Genomic DNA, 19,105 nt, shown 5'->3' on the forward strand with positions numbered 1-19,105 from the left:
CATAAACATTGATTCTCTGCCCCCCGCGCTAAATGTGATTTCAGCACAGGTCTGCGGAGAATCCAGCCCCATAATGTTAAACTGATACAGACCACCTGGCATCACAAAAGCTGAAACTTCCTTCACCCTGTCTGATAAAGGTACTTGCCAATATCCTTTATACAAGTCACGTTTTTAATAAAATTCACTTGTCCCACCTTTTCAACACAGTCTTCCAAACGAGGAATAGGATACAAATCTGATTGCGTAACTGCTTGACTTTTCTATAGTCCACACAAAACTGTTGTGTACTATCTGGTTTTGGTACCATTACAATAGGTGAGCTCTAAACGCTGCAACTCAATTCAATTATATCATTCTTAAGCATGCTTTCAATCTCCTTTTGTACCTGTGCCAACCTTAGTGGATTGAGCCTATATGGATATTGCTTAATTGGAGTAGCATTTCCTCCACCTACTTCATGTTATCATGTTATCATGTTCACCATGTCATGGGGGATTTTAACCTACATATCGATTGGTTCAACCAGGTCGGTCAAGGCAGCCTTGAGGAGGAGTTTATAGAATGTATCCGCGATAGTTTCCTCAAACAGTATGTAATGGAACGAGGGAACAAGCGGTCCTAGATCTGGTCCTGTGTAATGAGACAGGATTGATTAATGATCTCATAGTTAGGGATCCTCTCGGAAGGAGCGATCACAATATGTTGGAATTTAAAATACAGATGGAGGGTGAGAGGTAAAATCAAACACGAGTGCTTTGTGCTTAAACAAAGGAGATTACAATGGGATGAGAGAAGAGCTAGCTAAGGTAGACTGGGAGCAAAGACTTTATGGTGAAACAGTTGAGGAACAGTGGAGAACATTCCAAGCGATTTTAAACAGTGGTCAGCAAAGGTTTATATCAACAAAAAGGAAGGGCGGTAGAAAGAGGGAAAATCGACCGTGGATATCTAAGGAAATAAGGGAGAGTATCAAATTGAAGGAAAAAGCATACGAAGTGGCAAAGATTAGTGGGAGGCTAGAGCACTGGGAAATCTTTAGGGGCAACAGAAAGCTACTAAAAAAGCTGGAAAGAAGAGTAAGATAGATTATGAGAGTAAACTTGCTCAGAATATAAAAACAGATAGTAAAAGTTTCTACAAATATATAAAACAAAAAAGAGTGGCTAAGGTAAATATTGGTCCTTTAGAGGATGAGAAGGGAGATTTAATAATGGGAGATGAGGAAATGGCTGAGGAACTGAACAGGCTTTTTGGGTCGGTCTTCACAGTGGAAGACACAAATAACATGCGAGTGACTGATAGAAATGAGGCTATGACAGGTGAGGGCCTTGAGATGATTGTTATCACTAAGGAGGTAGTGATGGGAAAGCTAATGGGGCTAAAGGTAGACAAGTCTCCTGGCCCTGATGGAATGAATCCCAGAGTGCTAAAAGAGATGGCTAGGGAAATTGGAAATGCACTAGTGATAATTTACCAAAATTCACTAGACTCTGGGGCAGTCCCGGCGGATTGGAAATTAGCAAATGTGACACCACTGTTTAAAAAAGGAGGTAGGCAGAAAGTGGGTAATTATAGGCCAGTGAGCTTAACTTCGGTAGTTGGGAAGATGCTGGAATCTATCATCAAGGAAGAAATAGTGAGGCATCTGGATGGAAATTGTCCCATTGGGCAGAGGCAGCATGGGTTCATAAAGGGCAGGTCATGCCTAACTAATTTGGTGGAATTTTTTGAGGACATTACCAGTGCGGTAGATAACGGGGAGCCAATGGATGTGGTATATCTGGATTTCCAGAAAGCCTTTGACAAGGTGTCACACAAAAGGTTGCTGCATAAGATAAAAATGCATGGTGTTGCTAACTTTCCGGTTGGTTCAATTGCTCTGTTCTATAACCTTTGCTCTCGAGTCGTTAGGTATCTTTATGATACCGTCACGAGGTTCAAGTCCAAGTAATGATCAATAACTCAATACACCGATTAGTAAGATTCAAATCAAAGCACATTTATTATACACAGTAATCGCTACTCATGCACAAATTATACGTCTAAGCTACTTCTACAACTAACAGGCCTGTACTTAACTTCGGACTGGCTCACCAGGTCAGGGGAACAAATGGCCTTTCGTTCGGGTTCTGAGTCTGCGGGATTCGAAGTTGGTACAGATTGGTAGCTAGGAGCGCCTATCTCGTAGCGAGCATTGAATTAAGACTTACTTCTTTCGGTGGTCACTTCACCGGTCACGTCAAGGTTGGTTGGCGTTGCTGGGTGACCCGGGCAGGATGAAGAGAGCGAGTTGAACTTGGGGGCTTAACTTTATAGTCCCCAGGGGCTTCCCGCCTTTCGGGGCGGACCCTGTACCTAGTTCTAGGTGATTGGAGTTCGTTCCAATTGCTTGGTTCGATTTCTCCAATACTGGAGCGGTTCCCTGATAGATGGGCGGTCTTGAGGTGTTTTTTCACCTCTTTTGTGTTGGCTCCTGCTGGCGCCGGGGAGTCTGGATTAGTTTTGTGTGTCCCAAATGTTGCTATTGGTCCCGGGGATTGCTCATTAGTATGTAGATGGCTGCTACATTATTATGCTGATGGTCGCTGGTATCGATGCTGTCTGGGCTCTGCAGAGTTATATACACAGCAAACCTGCACCTGCTGGTTTCTGTCTGTGTTAGCTGAATTTCCCTTCAGCCTTTGCCGTTCGCCATTTTAAATCGGGAGTTGGCCAATTTAGGTGGCTACAATGGCATTAAGGGTAAAGTGGTAGCATGGATAGAGGATTGGTTAATTAATAGAAAGCAAAGAGTGGGGATTAATGAGTGTTTCTCTGGTTGACAATCAGTAGCTAGTGGTGTCCCTCAGGGATCAGTGTTGGGTCCACAATTATTCACAATTTACATAGATGATTTGGAGTTGGGGACCAAGGGCAATATGTCCAAGTTTGCAGACGACACTAAGATAAGTGGTAAAGCAAAAGGTGCAGAGGATACCGGAAGTCTGCAGAGGGATTTGGATAGGTTAAGTGAATGGGCTAGGGTCTGGCAGATGGAATACAATGTTGACAAATGTGAGGTTATCCATTTTGGTAGGAATAACAGTAAAAGGGATTATTATTTAAATGATAAAATATTAAAACATGCTGCTGTGCAGAGAGACCTGGGTGTGCTAGTACATGAGTCGCAAAAAGTTGGTTTACAGATGCAACAGGTGATTAAGAAGGCAAATGGAATTTTGTCCTTCATTGCTATAGGGATGGAGTTTAAGACTAGGGAGGTTATGCTGCAATTGTATAAGGTGTTAGTGAGGCCACACCTGGAGTATTGTGTTCAGTTTTGGTCTCCTTACCTGAGAAAGGACGTACTGGTGCTGGAGGGTGTGCAGAGGAAATTCACTAGGTTAATCCCAGAGCTGTAGGGGTTGGATTACGAGGAGAGGTTGAGTAGACTGGGACTGTACTCTTTGGAATTTAGAAGGAGAAGGATTTCATAAAATTATGAAGGGAATAGATAGGATAGATGCGGGCAGGTTGTTTCCACTGGCGGGTGAAAGCAGAACTAGGGGGCATAGCCTCAAAATAAGGGGAAGTAGATTTAGGACTGTGTTTAGGAGGAACTTCTTCACCCAAAGGGTTGTGAATCTATGGAATTCCTTGCCCAGTGAAGCAGTAGAGGCTCTTTCATTAAATGTTTTTAATATAGATAGTTTTTTGAAGAATAAAGGGATTAAGGGTTATGTGTTCGGGCCGGAAAGTGGAACTGAGTCCACAAAAGATCAGCCATGATCTCATTGAATGGCGGAGCAGGCTCGATGGGCCAGATGGCCTACTCCTGCTCCTAGTCCTTATGTTCTTTATGTATAATTGCTTTTGTACTAATTTGTTCCCACATATAGCTCTATATGACTGTAATAAATCTTTCAGGTCACTTTGATTTTCCTCTGGAAGTTAACTCAGTAATTTATCCCAATTTTTTATCACTTCCTTATTGTCCAATCTAATTTGAGCAATGTCAAATTCAGAGACAAATTCAGATTTATCTCTTTTCCCTGAGTTACAATGACGAAGACCTCCTCCTTCTTTCGTTCTCTATCAAAATATGTTTTGAGCATGTTTACATGGTACATTCTGTTAATGTTCCTTTTATCTGATATTCTCATCAAATAATTCACTCAATCAGTTTCCTTTAGATTTGATAAGGACCACTAAATCTTGTTTTGATTGGTTCACCTACCATTGGTAATAACACTAATATTTTCTCTCCACTAACAAAACTATGAATGTTTGATTTCTTATCCACCTCTTTTTTTCATCACATTCTCTGACAATTTTAAATGCTTTCTAGCCAACACACCAGCCCTAGTTAATCTCTCCCTAAAGTTTGACACATAGCTCAACAAGGTAATCTCTGCACGCTGACCCACCTATTTTTCCTTGATCAATTTAAGTGGTCCTCTTATTTCATGACAAAAAATCTATTTGAATCGACTAAAGTTTGTTGATTCATGAATGCATCATTAATTGAAAATAGTGCAAATTGAATTTCTTTATCCCAATCCTTTGAATAATCGTCACTATCGGCCTTCAACATGGTCTTTAAAGTTTGATGGCAGCTTTCCAACACTCCCAGTGATTCCGCATGATATGCAGTCAAGTTAAATTGCTTTACTCCTCAGCTATCCATAACTTTCCTGAATAACTTTGACATAAAATTAGATCCCTGATCTGATTGGATTTCTTTTGGTAGTCCATATCTGGTAACTCTTCCACAAACCTGTAATATTTCAAAATGGAACAGCCTCTGGTAATCTAGTAGACACATCCATTATGGTCAACAATTACTGATTCTCATATATAATTTTAGGCAAGGATCCAACGCAATCAATTAGGACCCTAGTAAAAGGTTCCTCAGATGCTGGAATGGGTATTAAGGCTGCTTGTTTGATTACCACTTGAGGTTTTCCTATTACCTGACGTGTGACATGTACGGCAAAATTCAACTATATGCTTATGCAGTCCAGGCCAATAAAAATGTTTTGTATTTTTTCTTGAGGTTTCCTTATTCCTAAAGAACCCCCGACTGGAATCTCATGCACGATCCGCAAAACCTCCTTTCTACAACCCATCGGTAATGCTACTTGATGAAACTTTTGCCCATTTCCCATCTGCCTGAATATGTTAAGGTCTCCATTTCTTCATTAATACATTATTCCTAGTGTAATAACATTCTGGTGCACACTCAGATTCTATTTTTGTATAAGCTTTCTGATACAACTGTTTTATCTCTGAATCTTTTTGCTGTAATTCTACCAACTTTCTTGAACTAAAAATATCTGCTTCATCCACCAGCTGCCATAAGACCATAAGACATAGGAGCGGACGTAAGGCCATTCGGCCCATCGAGTCCACTCCACCATTCAATCATGGCTGATTTCAACTCCATTTACCCTCTCTCTCTCTATAGCCCTTAATTCCTCGAGAAATCAAGAATTTATCAACTTCTGTCTTAAAGACACTCAACGTCCCGGCCTCCACCACCCTCTGTGGCAATGAATTCCACAGACCCACCACTCTCTGGCTGAAGAAATTTCTCCTCATCTCTGTTCTAAAGTGACACCCTTTTATTCTAAGGCTGTGCCCCCGGGTCCTAGTCTCCCCTGCTAATGGAAACAACTTCCCTACATCCACCCTATCTAAGCCATTCATTATCTTGTAAGTTTCTATTAGATCTCCCCTCAACCTCCTAAACTCCAATGAATATAATCCCAGGATCCTCAGACGTTCATCGTATATTAGGCCTACCATTCCTGGGATCATCCGTGTGAATCTCCACTGGACCCGCTCCAGTGCCAGTAAGTCCTTCATGAGGTGTGGGGCCCAAAATTGCTCACAGTATTCTAAATGGGGCCTATCTAATGCTTTATAAAGCTTCAGAAGTACATCCCTGCTTTTATATTCCAAGCCTCTTGAGATGAATGACAACATTGCATTTGCTTTCTTAATTACGGACTCAACCTGCACGTTTACCTTTAGAGAATCCTGGACTAGGACTCCCAAGTCCCTTTGCACTTCAGCATTATGGGGCAAAATTCTCCTACCCGCCCCGCCACATTTCTGCCCGGACCGGCCGGCGAGAGTCTCCGTAACACCGGCCGGTCAATGGGGTTTCCCATTGTGGGGCATCCCCACGCCATCGGGAAACCCTCGGGCGCCGGCAAAACGGAGACTCCTGCCGGCGGAGATTGACGCCCATGAATTTTGCCACTGTTTAGAAAATAGTCCATGCCTCTATTCTTTTTTCCAAAGTGCAAGACCTCGCACTTGCCCATGTTGAATTTCATCAGCCATTTCTTGGACCACTCTCCTAAACTGTCTAAATCTTTCTGCAGCCTCCCCACCTCCTCCATACTACCTGCCCCTCCACCTATCTTTGTATCATCGGCAAACTTAGCCAGAATGCCCCCAGTCCCGTCATCTAGATCGTTAATATATAAAGAGAACAGCTGTGGGCCCAACACTGAACCCCGCGGGACACCACTCGTCACCGGTTGCCATTCCGAAAAAGAACCTTTTATCCCAACTCTCAGCCAATCGTCAATCCATGTTAGTACCTTGCCTCGAGTACCATGGGCCCTTATTTTACTCAGCAGTCTCCCGTGAGGCACCTTATCAAAGGCTTTTTGGAGGTCAAGATAGATAACATCCATTGGCTCTCCTTGGTCTAATCTATTTGTTATCTCTTCAAAGAAGTCGAACAGGTTTGTCAGGCACGACCTCCCCTTCCTAAATCCATGCTGACTTGTCCTAATCTGACCCTGCACTTCCAAGAATTTAGAAATCTCATCCTTAACAATGGATTCTAGAATCTTGCCAACAACCGAGGTTAGGCTAATTGGCCTATAATTTTCCATCTTTTTCCTTGTTCCCTTCTTGAACAGGGGGGTTACAACAGCGATTTTCCAATCCTCTGGGACTTTCCCTGACTCCAGTGACTTTTGAAAGATCATAATTAACGCCTCCACTATTTCTTCAGCTATCTCCTTTAGAACTCTAGGATGTAGTCCATCTGGGCCCGGAGATTTATCAATTTGTAGACCTCTTAGTTTCTCTAGCACTTTCTCCTTCGTGATGGCTACCATATTCAACTCTGCCCTCGGACTCTCCGGAATTGTTGGGATATTACTCATGTCTTCTACTGTGAAGACTGACGCAAAGTACTTATTTAGTTCCTCAGCTATTTCCTTGTCTCCCATCACAAAATTACCAGCGCCCTTGCTCTTTATCAACCATCTTTCTGAAACATTGTTTCTGATAACTGAACTTCAGCCTCCCTATACGTACTCCATGAGTTCTCTTCCTCCTGTCTCAACCTGTGGCTCTGTGATCTTGTCACCACGCAGTCAGGAAACACCCCAGGATATGCTTCTTGAAACACCTGTCTGATTTTCCTTGGCTTTTTAACCGCAGCAGGCATCACTCCCACCTCTGATCCAACTACATCATTACCCAGGATAAACTGTACCCCTGAAAGGGTAATTTCTCTATTACTCCTACCACAACTTTTCATTAGACTGTCAAACCTTACCTGACATAGTGGCATACTACTCCTCTCACCACTCATTCCACATATTAGCACCTTTTTTGGCAGTACTCCTTCCAAACTACATATCACCTTATCTCTCACCATTTAATGATTGACTTGATTGACTTGTATCTGTTTCCCTGAAGACCTAAATCTCCTTTCATACTCCTATCCCTCCCTGTACATACAACAAAACCTTAGCCTCACAAATAAAATCTTTAAAAAGATCTGGCACCTACTTATCCATCAACCTCTGAACCGGCTGTACACTCTTTTGCACCTCTTTAATTTGAACCATGTTTTTTTTCCACTTCAATAATCCTCACAGGTTTATTGTCTTTTAACAAGTTCGTCTTCCCAGTACTTTTCTTTAGCCACCAACACTGCAGCTCTGTGTATCCAACTTTATTACAATTAAAATAGTTACGTTTTCTTATCTCTCTTCCATTATCATAAGTTTCATTTTTAACCTGAAACAAACTCTCCTTAATATCTCCAATTAAACCGCCTTTGGCTTGCCCCCCTGTGGATTTCTCATTTAATCAGTTTCTGTCCTTCACTGATTGAAATTGATGTTGAAAATCAACCTTAATTTGTGAACTAATTCAAAATAATCTGCCATTTCTACTGCCAGTCCAGCAGTTTTAGAACTTTGCTCTTCCACATGAGTTTTCACCATTGCGGGAAGTGAATCTTTGAATTCTTCCAAAATAATCATTTCCCGAAGAGCATCACGATGCTACAGTGGTTAGCACTGCTGCCTCACAGTATCAGGGACCCGGGTTCGAGCACAGCTGCCTCACAGCGGCAGGGTCCCGGGTTCAATTCCAGCCTCAGGTGACTGTCTTTGTGGAGTTTGCACATTAACCCCGTGTCTGAGTGGGTTTCCTCCGGGTGCTCCAGTTTCCTCCCACAGTCCAAAGATGTGCATCTTAGGCAGATTGGACATGCTGAATTGTCCCTTAGCGTCCTGAGATGTGCAGGTTAGATGGGGTTATGGGTTTGCGGGGATAGAGCCAGAGATTGGGCCGAGGTAGAGTGGTCTTTCAGGCGGTCAGTGCAAACTCGATGGGCTGAGATGGCTTCCTTCTGCACTGTAGGTATTCTATGGTCACATGTTTGGTCTATTTTTAGTGCTCTCATCCACTAATCAAAATTATTTTGTTTAATTCTTTGAAATTATAGATATGTCTGATCTGGTTCTTTCTTTAGATTTCTAAACTTCTGTTTGTAGGCTTCTGACACTAGTTCGCAAAGAGGTAGTGGTACAGTGGTATTGTCAGTCGATTAGTAATCCAGAGACCCAGAGTCATGCTCTGGGGACCCAGGTTTGAATCCGACCATGGCAGAAGGTGAAATTTGAATTCAATAAAAGTCTGGAATTAAAAACTCTAATGGTGACCATGAACCCATTGTTGGCTATTGCAAAAAACTCATTTGGTTCATTAATGTAATTTCGGGAAGGCTATTATCCTTACCTGGTCTGGCCTACATGTGACTCCAGATCCACAGCAATGTGGTTGACTCTTAAATGCCCTCAGGGATGGGCAATAAATGCTGGCCCAGCCAGCGACACCCACATCCCATTAACAAATGTTTAAACATTGCACTTAATATGGCTTTTCTCACTCTCATATTCCCTAGATACCTCTTCTGATAATGATGCAAACACTTCGTTAGCTCTACCGACTAACTTTTTTTTTGAACCAACAATACCCACATGGTCTTTGGGCAATTTAATTGCTTAACACTTTCCTGGACGGGTTTCTCCTTTGTCTAGACCTTCCTCAACTACTGCCTTTAACTCCAACAGTTTAATTGATGTTCTCTTTGCAGGTCCAGTTTTCGAAGTTCACATTCTCTCTCTTTTGCCTTTGCTTCTCTCTTTTTTTCCTGATCCTTTCTTCCTTTGCCAATCTTTCCATTTCCACCTCAAGCTTCCTCCTTTCCATTTTCTTTTGAAAAGCCCTCTCTTGTTCCTTTTCTGTCCTCACTCTTTCCTTTCTCTCTGCCATGGCCACTCTCCCCTTCTCTTTCATTTCCAATTGCTCCAGTTCTAATTCTTTATGTTTATCTTTGTCCAGTATTTCCAATTGTTTCATGTGTAACTGAATTCTAGCTCATTCTCATGATTCAGGCTGTGAGCTATTGTTTGCATTATCTCCAGCTTCCTCGCCTTCAGATAAAGTTAATTGCAGCCTTTACATAGATGTAGAGAAGATAGGAACAGGAGGAGGGCTTTTGGCCCTTCGATTTTAAATACAATTAAGCAACCCAGGAATATTTCCTGGGAAGAGATGTCTTGGACAATCCTCGAGGAAACAGCTTACAGAGTCTTGCCTTTTCAAAATGTCTGTTCTGCTCACAGGCAAAAAATCTTTTACATTGAAACTGCTGGTAGAGAAGAAGCTTGTCATATAAGGAGCGGTTGAGGACTCTGGGTCTGTACTCGTTGGAGTTTAGAACGATGAGGGGGGATCTTATTGAAACTTACAGGATGCTGCGAGGCTTGGACAGAGTGGACGTGGAGAAGACGTTTCCACTTATAGGAAAAACTAGAACCAGAGGACACCATCTCAGACTAAAGGGACGATCCTTCAAAACAGAGATGAGGAGGAATTTCTTCAGCCAGAGGGTGGTGAATCTGTGGAACTCTTTACTGCAGAAGGCTGTGGAGGCCAAATCATTGTGTGTCTTTAAGTCAGAGTTAGATAGGTTCTTGATTTATAAGAGGAGCAGCGGTTATGGAGAGAAAGCAGGAGAATGGGGATGAGAAAATATCAGCCATGATTGAATGGCGGAGCAGACTCGATGGGCCAAGTGGCCTATTTCTGGTCCTATGTCTTATGGTCTTATAGTCTGTTCACTGACAGATCCAAAACTGAACTGAACCATTGCTTCTTCATCTATCTCCTCCCATTAACTACATCTTCTTACTGGTCTCTAATTGTCTACTCCCCAGAGAACCCTATTAATATAAACAATGGTCCATGAGCCCAAACTTTTACGATGTGTCAATTGCACCTCTGTTTTCAAAGGATCTAGCTTTCTTAAAAACGAGACTGCGGCAGTCATAAACTAATGTAGGCTTTAAAACATGACTGCACCAAATACATATAAGACAATATATTGGAAATTCTGACATTCATCACACAGCATTCCTCTCGGACAGTGCAGCTCTCCCTCTGTACTGAGCCTCTGTCAGTGCAGCTCTCCCTCAGTACTGACCCTCTGACAGTGCAGCTCTCCCTCAGTACTGACCCTCTGACAGTGCAGCACTCCCTCAGTACTGACCCTCTGACAGTGCAGCACTCCCTCAGTACTGACCCTCTGACAGTGCAGCTCTCCCTCAGTACTGACCCTCTGTCAGTGCAGCACTCCCTCAGTACTGACCCTCTGACAGTGCAGCACTCCCTCAGTACTGACCCTCTGTCAGTGCAGCTCTCCCTCAGTACTGACCCTCTGTCAGTGCAGCTCTTCCTCAGCACTGACCCTCTGACAGTGCAGCTCTCCCTCAGCACTGACCCTCTGACAGTGCAGCTCTCCCTCAGTACTGACCCTCTGTCAGTGCAGCACTCCCTCAGTGTCATAATATACACCAGTATATCATGGTGCAGATACACACACACTGATGGACACACAGCAAGACCAATCAACACACACAACACCGCAACCAATCACCAGTTAGAGCACACTCACTATAAAAACAGGGGGCATCAGAGTTCCCGCTCATTCGGGATGCAGCCTCCTAGAAGGACAGAGCTTACAGCTTACAGCACAGATCTTCACTATGTGCTGAGTGTATTGACTGGTTAGGACAGGCATAGGTCTTTAGTTTAATCTAACATCGTGTTAACCCACAGTGAAAGTCTGTTCAACAGTTTCTAACTTAATAAAATAGTGTTGCACTATTTTAAGTGTTGGTGGCCTGTATGTGTTCCACGGATCCAGAGCACCCAACACATCATGATACCAGGAGTTGAGGGATATTAGAACTTCTTAGACCTATCTGCAAGTGATCTGCCTTCCACCAGCATACAGTCATCCTGCAAAATGGACAGCGTCCGCCCGCCGCCGCCGCTCCGCATCACCGGTAACCTCGGGGCCAACTGGAAGATATTCAAACAACGCTTCCAGCTCTACCTTGAAGCCACAGACTGGGAAGATGCCTCAGACACCAGGAAGATCGCTCTCTTCCTATCCACGGCCGGGGAACATGCCATCCACATTTTCAATTCTCTCACCTTTGCTGATGATGAAGCTAAATCAAAATTCAAGACAGTTCTCCTCAAGTTTGACACTCACTGCAACATCGAGGCGAATGAAAGTTTCGAGCGCTATGTATTCCAACAGCGTTTGCAGGGTAAGGATGAACCTTTCCAGTACTTTCTCACCCACTTCCGCATCCTTGCGCAGTCCTGTAATTACGGGCCCACCTCCGACTCCATGATACGTGACCAGATCGTTTTTGGTGTTCAGTCGGACCCCGTACGCCAGCAGCTCCTCAAGGTAAAGCAGCTCACCCTAGCGACTGCCATCGAGACCTGCGTGCTACACAAACACGCCACTAGTCGGTATTCCAACATCCAAGCGGCTGAATCAGCGTGGCAAGGTCCCCACGAGGCAGAACGGGCCTAAGCAATCGAGCAACTCCAGGGCCTCAGCCTGGACGAGGGCAGCCATTTTGCGCGCTTTTCGCGGACTCCGCGCTTGTGCGCAGCGAACGAGGGACGGCGACGTCGACGAACGTACTGCACAGGCGCGCACCACGTACAAATGCACCACGCATGCGCGGTGGCGCAGCGAACGTACTGACGCTACAACGTGCGGCAACTGTGGCTCCGCCCACTTAAAGCGTCAATGCCGTGCCAAATCCCGACAATGTCTGAGATGTGGCAAACTTGGCCACTATGCTGCTTTATGCAGATCAGCTCAGCCTGCCAACTCTTATCGCTTCAGCCAGCCTCGCAGGAATGTCCGGCCATTCAACCCACGGTCACCGAGTCCAATGCGGACCTACTACCCGTTATTGACACCGAGGACCCGAAGGCGCCTTTTCAAGTCGGTATCGTTACAAAAAACAGGGTGTCCCCGAAGCAAAGAATCCAGCCTCTATCGGTATACAGCATCGATCCAGACGATGAGTGGTGTGCCACCCTGACGGTCAACCGGTCCCAAATACGGTTCCGCCTGGACACTGGTGCATCCGCCAATCTCATTGCGCGGTCTGACTTCCAAAGCCTTTGTGTCAAACCAGCCATCCTTCCATCAGCCTGCCAGCTATTAGATTAGAATGGCAATGCCATTGATGCCAGCGGCTCGTGCCAACTTTAAGTGACACACAGGTCACGCAAAGCCATCCTTTCCTTTGAAATCGTGGGCTCCTCAAAAGCCTCCCTGCTTGGTGCGCAGGCATGCAAGCTCTTAGAATCATAGAAGTTTACAGCATGGAAACAGGCCCTTCGGCCCAACCAGTCCATGCCGCCCAGTTTTTACCATTAAGCTCGTCCCAGTTGCCCGCACTTGGCCCATAACCCTCTATACCCATCTTACCCATGTAACTATCTAAATGCTTTTTGAAAGACACAATTGTACCCGCCTCTACTACTACCTCTGGCAGCCCATTCCAGACACTCACTACCCTCTGAGTGAAGAAATTGCCCCTCTGGGCCCTTCTGAATCTCTCCCCTCTCACCTTAAACCTATGCCCTCTAGTTTTAGACTCCCCTACTTTTGGGAAAAGATGTTGACTATCTACCTTATCTATGCCCCTCATTATTTTATAGACCTCTATAAGATCACCCCTAAGCCTCCTACGCTCCAGGGAAAAAAGTCCCAGTCTATCCAGCCTCTCCTTATAACTCAAACCATCAAGTCCCGGCAACATCCTAGTAAATCTTTTCTGCACTCTTTCTAGTTTAATAATATCCTTTCTATAATAGGGTGACCAGAACTGCACACAGTATTCCAAGTGTGGCCGTACCAATGTCTTGTACAACTTCAACAAGACGTCCCAACTCCTATATTCAATGTTCTGACCAATGAAACCAAGCATGCCGAATGCCTTCTTCACCACCCTGTCCACCTGCGACTCCACCTTCAAGGAGCTATGAACCTGTACTCCTAGATCTCTTTGTTCTATAGCTCTCCCCAACGCCATACCATTAACTGAGTAGGTCCTGGCCTGATTCGCTCTGTCAAAATGCATCACCTCACATTTATCTAAATTAAACTCCATCTGCCATTCGTCGGCCCACTGGCCTAATTGATCAAGATCCCGTTGCAATCCTAGATAACCTTCTTCACTATCCACTGTGCCACCAATCTTGGTGTCATCTGCAAACTTACTAACCATGCCTCCTAAATTCTCATCCAAATCATTAATATAAATCACAAATAACAGTGGACCCAGCACCGATCCCTGAGGCACACCACTGGTCACAGGCCTCCAGTTTGAAAAACAACCCTCTACAACCACCCTCTGCCTTCTGTCGTCCAGCCAATTTTGAATCCAATTGGCAACCTCACCCTGGATCCCGTGAGCTTTAACCTTCTGCAACAACCTACCATGCGGTACCTTGTCAAAGGCTTTGCTAAAGTCCATGTAGACAACGTCTACTGCACTGCCCTCATCTACCTTCTTGGTCACTCCCTCAAAAAACTCAATCAAATTTGTGAGACATGATTTTCCACGCACAAAGCCATGCTGACTGCCCCGAATCAGTCCTTGCCTCTCTAAATGCTTGTAGATCCTGTCTCTCAGAATACCTTCTAGCAACTTACCTACTACAGACGTTAGGCTCACCGGTCTGTAGTTCCCAGGCTTTTCCCTGCTGCCCTTCTTAAACAAGGGCACAACATTTGCCACTCTCCAATCTTCAGGCACCTTACCTGTGGCTGCCGATGATTTAAATATCTCGGTTAGGGGACCTGCAATTTCCTCCCTAGCCTCCCACAACATCCTGGGATACATTTCATCAGGTCCCGGGGATTTATCTACCTTGATGCGCTTTAAGACTTCCAGCACCTCCTCCTCTGTAATATGCACACTTCTCAAGACATCACTATTTATTTCCCTTAGTTTCCTAACATCCATGCCTTTCTCCACCGTGAATACCGATGAGAAATATTCATTCAGGATCTCACCCAACTCTTGTGGCTCTGCACATAGATGTCCTTGTTGATCCTTAAGAGGCCCGACTCTGTCCCGAGTTACTCTTTTCCCCTTTATGTATCTGTAGAATCTCTTTGGATTCTCCCTTGCATTATTTGCCAAAGCAATTTCATGTCCTCTTTTTGCCCTCCTGATTTCCCTCTTAACTCTATTTCGACAATCTCTATACTCTTCAAGGGATCTACTTGATCCCAGTTGCTTATGTACGTCATATGCCTCCTTCTTCTTTTTGACCAGAGTCTCAATATCTCGAGTCATCCAGGGTTCCCTACTTCTACCAGCCTTGCCCTTCACTCTAAAGGGAATGTGCTTACCCTGCACCCTGGTTAACACATTTTTAAAAGCCTCCCATTTACCAGCCGTCCCTTTGTCTGCCAATAGTCTCCCCCAATCTACCTCTGCAAGTTCCTGTCTGATACCATCAAAATTGGCCTTGCCCCAATTAAGAATTTTAACTCTTGGGCCAGACCTATCATTCTCCATAGCTATCTTAAAACTAATGGAATTATGGTCACTTGTCCCAAAGTGATCCCTCACTAGCACTTCTGTCACTTGCCCTTCCTTATTTCCCAAGACGAGGTCAAGTTTTGCCCCCTCTCTAGTCGGTCCATCCACATACTGAATGAGAAATTCCTCCTGAATACACTCAACAAATTTCCCTCCATCAAAGCCCCTAATGCTATGGCTGTCCCAGTCAATGTTGGGAAAGTTAAAGTCCCCGACTACTACCACCCTATTATTCTTGCAGCTATCTGTAATCTCCTTACATATTTGCTCCTCAATTTCCCGCTGACTATTTGGGGGCCTGTAGTACAGTCCTACCAAGGTGATCTCTCCCTTCTTATTTTTCAGTTCCACCCATATAGACTCAGTGGGCGAACCCTCGGATATATCCCCTCTAAGTACTGCCGTGATGTTCTCCCTAATCAAAAACGCCACTCCCCCTCCTCTCTTACCTACTGTTCTATCCTTTCTATAGCATCTGTACCCCGGAACATTGAGCTGCCAGTCCTGCCCCTCCCTTAGCCATGTTTCAGTCATAACTATAATCCCAGTCCCATGTGCCCGTCCATGCCCTGAGTTCATCCGCTTTGCCCGTCAGGCCCCTTGCATTGAAATAAATGCAGTTTAATGTAGACCTTCCTTGCTCTCTGCCCTGCTTTCTCTGGTCATGCTTTACACACTCTCCCTTCCTGCCTTTTGTTTCTGTCCCCACTGACTTCCTACATCGGTTCCCATCCCCCTGGCACATTAGTTTAAACCCTCCCCAACTGCACTAGCAAACACCCCCCCGAGAACATTGGTTCCGGTCCCACCCAGATGCAGACCGTCCGATTTGTACAGGTCCCACCTCCCCCAGAATCGGTCCCAATGTCCCAGGAATTTGAAACCCTCCCTCTTGCACCATCTCTCAAGCCACGTATTCATCCTAGCTATCCTGTTATTCCTACTCTGACTATCACGTGGCACTGGTAGCAATCCTGAGATTACTACCTTTGAGGTCCTACTTTTTAGTTTAACTCCTAAGTCCCTAAATTCAGCTTGTAGGACCTCATCCCGTTTTTTACCTATATCGTTGGTGCCTATATGCACCACGACAGCTGGCTGTTCACCCTCCCCCTCCAGAATGCCCTGCAGCCGCTCCGAGACATCCTTGACCCTTGCACCAGGGAGGCAACATACCAACCTGGATTCTCGTTTGCGTCCGCAGAAACGCCTGTCTATTCCCCTTACAATTGAATTCCCTATCACTATAGCTCTGCCACTCTTTTTCCCGCCCTTCTGTGCAGCAGAGCCAGCCACGGTGCCATGAACCTGGCTGCTGCCACCTTCCCCTGGTGAGCCATCTCCCCCAACAGTTTCCAAAACGGTAAATCTGTTTTGGAGGGAGATGACCGCAGGGGATCCCTGCACTGCCTTCCTACTCTTCCTCTGTCTGTTGGTCACCCTTTCCCTATCTGCCTCAGTAATTTTAATCTGCGGTGTGACCAACTCACTGAATGTGCTATCCACAACTTCCTCAGCATCGCGGATGCTCCAAAGTGAGTCCATCCGCAGCTCCAGAGCCGTCAAGCAGTCTAACAGGAGCTGCAGTTGGACACACTTCTTGCAGATGAAGGAGTCAGGGACACCAGAAGGGTCCCTGACTTGCCACATCTCACAAGAGGAGCATGACACGGGTCTGAGCTCTCCTGCCATGACTTAAACCTGAAGTTAAATTTGAACTACACTACACAGCTAAGAGAAAGTCAAAGAGAGAGAAATCACTTACCAGTTACAAGCCAATCACTTACCTGCTGGCTGTGATGTAATTGCTCCAGAGACTCCCTCACAGCTCTGCTTCTCTGCACCTCCTTCAGGTGAGCACCAAATTCCCTTAACTAGTTAATTAATTTACTTAATTAATTTGATTTTTTTTTTTTTTGTCACTCCCCTCTTACCCGAACTCAGCCTTACCCAAACTCAGATACACTCTGTTTGCCTTCAGCACTCTGTTTCTATAGGCACTTCAGCCACACCCTTTGTATCCTTCCTGATTTACAGTCAGCCAATAGGCCTGCTCCCAAAACTGATCTCCCGAAACTAACAGCTGACCTGCAAGGTAAGGAAGTGGTTAAGCAGTACTTACCTCACCCACGGCGCGCCCTTTTAAACTGTCCCCTCTGCCTCGCAGCTCCCGCGCTTTTTGAAACTCCCGCGCTGTTTCCAAGGTCCTGGCTCCCTCTCTCTCCTGAACAGCTGACCTGCAAGGTAAGGAAGTGGTTATGCAGTACTTACCTCACCCACGGCGCGCCCTTTTAAACTGTCCCCTCTGCCTCGCAGCTCCCGCGCTTTTTGAAACTCCCGCGCTGTTTCCAAGGTCCCGGCTCCCTCTCTCTCCCGAACAGCTGACCTGCAAGGTAAGGAAGTGGTTAAGCAGTACTTACCTCACCCACGGCGCGCCCTTTTAAACTGTCCCCTCTGCCTCGCAGCTCCCGCGCTTTTTGAAACTCCCGCGCTGTTTCCAAGGTCCCGGCTCCCTCTCTCTCCCGAACAGCTGACCTGCAAGGTAAGGAAGTGGTTAAGCAGTACTTACCTCACCCACGGCGCGCCCTTTTAAACTGTCCCCTCTGCCTCGCAGCTCCCGCGCTTTTTGAAACTCCCGCGCTGTTTCCAAGGTCCCGGCTCCCTCTCTCTCCCGAACAGCTGACCTCACCCACGGCGCGCCCTTTTAAACTGTCCTCTCTGCCTCGCAGCTCCCACGCTTTTTGAAACTCCCGCGCTGTTTCCAAGGTCCCGGCTCCCTCTCTCTCCCGAACAGCTGACCTGCAAGGTAAGGAAGTGGTTAAGCAGTCGTTAACCTAGTTCAGAGAGTTCACTCTCTCTCTCCTGCTGACGCGAACCTAGTTCAGAGAGTTCACTCTCTCTCTCCTGCTGACGAGTCTGTCTTTCAGGACACCGACTTCAGGGCGCAGCTCGACACCATTATCAACCAGTACCACAACATCTTCGAGGGCATGGGCATGATCCCATACATCTACAAGATTTTATTAAAACAGAATGCCACGCCTGTGGTGCACGCACCTCGCAGGGTCCCAGCACCCCTTAAGGACCGCCTCAAGCAGCAGCTGCAGGACCTCCAGAACCAAGGGCTGATTTCCAAAGTCGCGGAACCAACTGACTGGGTCAGTTCCATGGTATGTGTAAAAAAGCCTTCCGGCGAATTGAGAATTTGCATTGATCCCAAGGATCTAAATCGCAATATCATGAGGGAGCATTATCCAATTCTCAAGCGCGAAGAGCTCACGGGCGGGATTCTCCGACCCCCCGCCGGGTCGGAGAATCGCCGGGGGCTGGCGTGAATCCCGCCCCCGCCAGTTGCCGAATTCTCCGGCACCGGATATTCGGCGTGGGTGGGAATCGCGCCGCGCCGGTTGGCAGGCCCCCCCCCCGGCGATTCTCCGGCCCGCGATGGGTCGAAGTCCCGCTGCTGGAATGCCTGTCCTGCCGGCAAGAATCAAACCACCTTTTGAACGGCGGGACAAGGCGGCGCGGGCGGGCTCCGGGGTCCTGGGGGGGGCGATCTGGCCCCGGGAGGTGCCCCCACGGTGGCATGGCCCGCGATCGGGGCCCACCGATCCGCGGGCGGGCCTGTGCCGTGGGGGCACTCTTTTCCTTCCGCCTTCGCCACGGTCTCTACTATGGCTGAGGCAGAAGAGACCCCCTCCACTGCGCATGCACGGGGATGCCGTGAGCGGCCGCAGACGCTCTCGCTCATGCGCCGCACGGCAAAGTCATTTCCACGCCAGCTGGCGGGGCACCAAAGGCCTTTCCTGCCAGCTGGCGGGGCGGAAATCAGTCTGGGGTGGGCCTAGCCCCTCAAG

The sequence above is a fragment of the Scyliorhinus torazame genome, chromosome 12 (assembly GCF_047496885.1).
Source record: "Scyliorhinus torazame isolate Kashiwa2021f chromosome 12, sScyTor2.1, whole genome shotgun sequence".
Taxonomy (NCBI): Eukaryota; Metazoa; Chordata; class Chondrichthyes; order Carcharhiniformes; family Scyliorhinidae; genus Scyliorhinus; species Scyliorhinus torazame.